Here is a 4889-nt window from a genome sequence, read left to right as displayed (position 1 = left end):
CCGTCTATTTTATGATCTGTAATAAAGGGGGGTTGGGTAAGTAAGCCCAGTTAAGTTTGGGAGAAACAGGCTAGCAGGAAAATGTACTCAGGACTCCGAGGCATTCCCTGTTGAGAGACCAAATTTTCAGCTTCATTAGTAAGGGTTTTTATCTGTCCCCAAGAGGGGAGGTCGTAGGGTTGATGCCGCCAAGGGCAGTACTTTCTGGAGATCTTTAGAGCTGCCATGGCCCGTATTGGAATTTTCTACCTCCCGGGATTCTTGTTGTTTCGTCTCCATTTTGAATGCCGGGGGCCCACTTGGGTCGAATTTTCCGAGGAAAAAGTTTGTTGGATCCATCGGCCTCAGTAGGCCCTGGGGGTCACTCCGTCTGAATCTTGCCACGTATACCAGAGTCCCTGTTTCTGGGTGCCACTTGTTGGTCCTTTAATGGACCGGAACCTGGTGGTCCAGGGTCAGCGATAAGAGAGTAAGAGAGAGAAAGAGGCTGACATCCCCTGGTTTACGCGGAAAGCCAACAGAGTCCTGTTCTTAGGGCTGGCGCTGCTGCACGTAGGCACCGGGCGCCCTCTCGAGTAGGTGAAGGTGCAGTGCGCCTTCTCGAGAGGGTCTTAGAAGCCCGGGCAAGAAAGTGAGCTCAGCGGGCCTCCGCGCTCCAAGGAATTAGCCAGAAATAGAGATAGAGAGAAAGAAAGAAAGAAAGACACGGGGACCCAAGCTCTGATGAAGCAAATGTCCAATTAGTGCTTTTCAATAGTCGTTAAGCCATGTCTGCTTTTGGGGGCTAAGATGAAGATATCTCTTAGTAAATGTCACATTGCACTTGAAATTATGTGGGTTATTTCCAAGTATCTTTTGATATTGATTTCTGACATAATTCAACAGTGTTAAGAGAACAGACTCTGTATGATTTCAATACCTTTAGACCATGAAATCTTTGAACTTTGTTTTATGTCCCTGGATATGCTCGAGTGCCTCCTAGTTTATAGTCTATGGGAACTTGAATAGAATTTGTATCCTACTCCTGTGTGAAAATTATATAAATCTTAATTACATTGAATTGGTTCACAGTGCTTTTCAGGTCTCCTATATCCTTTTATTTCTCTGTATATGCATTGTATTAACTTTTGAGAGTTTGCCATTGAAACTACCAAGTAAAAATCTTAACTTACCTAGTTAAAAAAATAATTGTAATCTGAAAGAGATGGGAATACCAGACCACCTGACCTGCCTCTTGAGAAACCTGTATGCAGGTCAGGAAGCAACAGTTAGAACTGGACATGGAACAACAGACTGGTTCCAAATAGGAAAAGGAGTACGTCAAGGCTGTATATTGTCACCCTGCTTATTTAACTTCTATGCAGAGTACATCATGAGAAACGCTGGGCTGGAAGAAGCACAAGCTAGAATCAAGATTGCCGGGAGAAATAACCTCAGATATGCAGATGACACCACACTTATGGCAGAGAGTGAAGAGGAACTAAAAAGCCTCTGGATGAAAGAGAAAGAGGAGAGTGAAAAAGTTGGCTTAAAGCTTAACATTCAGAAAACTAAGATCACGGCATCTGTCCCATCACTTCCTGGGAAATAGATGGGGAGACAGTGGAAACAGTGTCAGACTTTATTTTTTTGGGCTCCAAAATCACTGTGGATGGTGACTGCAGCCATGAAATTAAAAGACACTTACTCCTTGGAAGGAAAGTTATGACCAACCTAGACAGCATATTAAAAAGCAGAGACAATGACAAAAACCACTACAATATTGTAAAGTAATTGGCCTCCAACTAATAAAAATAAATGGGGGGGAGGAGGGGAAAAAAAGAAATAAATAAAAAAATAAAAAGCAGAGACATTACTTTGCCAACAAAGGTCCATCTAGTCAAGGCTATGGTTTTTCCAGTAGTCATGTATGGATGCGAGAGTTGGACTGTGAAGAAAGCTGAGCGCCGAAAAATTGATGCTTTTGAACTGTGGTATTGGAGAAGACTCTTGAGAGTCCCTTGGACTGCAAGGAGATCCAACCAGTCCATCCTAAAGGAGATCAGTTCTGAGTGCTCATTGGAAGGACTGATGCTGAAGCTGAAACTCCAACACTTTGGCCACCTCATGCAAAGAGCTGACTCATTGGAAAAGACCCTGATGCTGGGAGGGATTGGGGGCAGGAGGAGAAGAGGATGACAGAGGATGAGATGGTTGGACGGCATCACCAACTCAATGGGCATGAGTTTGGGTAAACTCCGGGAGTTGGTGATGGACATGGAGGACAGAATCGTGCTGGGATTCATGGGGTCACAAAGAGTTGGACACGACTGAGTGACTGAACTGAACTGAACTGATAGTGAAACCATATGTAACCTTGTTCTGTATTTTCCAAGTTTCCTGTAAATGAGTTATCATACTTCCACAATTTAAAAAAATAAAAGTTAAAAAAAAAGCCAGATGCTGGGCATGATATATAGAATGACCTCTTACCTAAATTACAGAGATAATCATGTATGTATGATTAAACATACAGAGATCAAGTATGTATGATTAAAGAGATGACTGGATATTCATTGATATATTAATGATATATTATAAAAGTATATATTATACCATATATAGAAGTATAACATACTTTTTTCTATAATGCTTGAATTTTCTCAATATGCAGGCAACTAATTTTAGAAAAATATTTATATGCAAAGATAAAACTGATTATAACTTGAAAAAAATAGTCATTATGCCATTTCTAAAACAATAAAGTCTAGTGACCGTGATGCCTGGTCTGCAGCACATCTCATATGTAAGCTCCCCAATGTGTCGGTTTAAATCTATATAAGGTATTGCAATTACAACGAAAAAGTTCTAAATGCAAAATTATCCACATTCAACCATTTGGAGAAGCTCCTTTATTAAATTTATTTCTAGCATCAGTAAAATCATGTGTGCAAAGTCTCATCCATTTTCAAGGGAAAAGATATTCACCCTTGGTTCATAAGGCTGGCCACATAGCCCTCCAGTCTTGCATTTAATGACAGCCTGAGAATTACAGAATGAAAACCGCCGAATCTCTACTGAGGCTCTTCTAAGATGGGGACCAGAGAGATGCAGATAACTCAGGGTCTCAGATGTGATAAACAGTTAGAGGCAATTTCACAAGTCAACTCTAGAAAGAATAATAAATCCAGGAAGAGATCAGCTATAACACAAGCATGAGATTACTCTCAAGCTGTAAAAACAAAATCCAAACATTTTCCCACCTTCACCTTTATGAAAGAAAGACTGTTGATAATTTGAAAAGAAAAGCATTGCAGTTTCTGAAAATTTAAATCCCAGACTTTGCTCACTATGAAAGCAAAAGTGTTAGTCACTTAGTCAAGTCCGACTCTTTGGAACACTGTGAACTGTAGCCCGCCAGGCTCCTCTGTCCACGGAATCCTCCAGGCAGGAATCCTGGAGTGAGTTGCCACTCCGTTCTCCAGAGGATCTTCCTGACCCAGGGATCGAACCTCGGTGTCCTGCATTGCAGGCAGATTCTTTATCATCTAAGCCACCATGGAACACTCCCCAGAAAAGTAAAATATGCATCAGAGGCAGATTAAAAATCAGGGCTTTAATCTAGACCATAGCATTCTCTTTGCAGGAAAAGGAGAGCAGCATCTTTCCCTACATGCAACTGTTCAAAGGGCGCAGTCTTTAAATACATGTTGGACATCTGTTGATTTCGCCTTTTTATTTCTCATGTTCATGTTAAGAATGCCCCAAATTTCCCGTGAGGAACCGTACCTCTGCAATTCTGAGCTGTGTGATTTAGGCAAAATTGACACATACACCCCACCACCATCGCCCCCTTTAGCAATCAACTAGGTCACCAGGAGGGACTAAGGAGGCAACTAGCTGCCACTGTCTTCATTCTGCTCCTCAAGGAAACCACACACTTTCTACAGGGAGATCCTCTGTGTTAGAGGAATCACCCCCCACCCAACCATGAAACTGAGCAGGACCCTATGGGACCCTCCCAGGTACAAATTCTTTCTGTGTCCCTTGTTTCTTGTTTGTAGGAAAGAGGCTTCAGCCTCCGAGACCTTCCCTGAGTTCTCAAGGGTAGATTATTTTTTCTTAAATGGATATTTTGTCCCAGCTAAGTTACATCCAGTTACTGGACTAAATAACCCAGGTCTAGCCTGTCCCAGGTGCTAAGGACGCTGTTACCTTTTCATTATTATGTACATCCCTTGAGGAGAAACCAGAACCCTGCCCAGTCGTGGCACTATTCTTTCTTGACTGCCTCTCCTTTGTTCCTGCATTCCCTCACTCCTCTAATTAGCACAAAACAACTGTTTGAATCTGCCCTTTGGAACTCCGGGAAGGTCTAGATGCTGAAATCTGTTTCCTACAAGCAAGAAATGAATGGCACAGAAAGGCTTTCCTGCCCAGGGAGGCTCCCACAGGGTCCTGCTCACTTTCGATTTTCCCTTCTCTGTGATATTCTTTAATCTTGAGGGAAACATGTGCTGGACAAAAGGGAATAAATTTTTGGATAGAGAGGTTAATTATAAGCTCAGCAGAGGAACTCAGTTTTAGAGGGACTCAGTTTCACTCCCTGATCTCAATTCAGGAAGAGCCCAATGTGGAGAAAGGAGAAGACTATACTTCCGAGCGGACTAAGTCTTCAGCCCCACAGCAGGTCCCTGGAGTCACGGGATGGAGGAGAGGTAAGAGCTTAAATCAACTATAACATTCTACCCAGGACGAGACAAGCTGAAAGGAAGTAAAGTTAAGGAATTTGCCCAAGATTTTATTAAAGGGCAGGAAAGAAGAAACTGACAAGATATGGCTAGAGGCAATGATGGAAAGAAATAAAGACAATTTCTTGTTTATATCCCCACTGATTTTGACAGGTTACA

Source organism: Cervus elaphus, chromosome 15 (assembly GCF_910594005.1).
Source record: "Cervus elaphus chromosome 15, mCerEla1.1, whole genome shotgun sequence".
NCBI classification, from domain to species: Eukaryota; Metazoa; Chordata; class Mammalia; order Artiodactyla; family Cervidae; genus Cervus; species Cervus elaphus.
The sequence above is the reverse complement of the archived record's forward strand: the minus strand, read 5'-3'. Positions refer to the sequence as shown.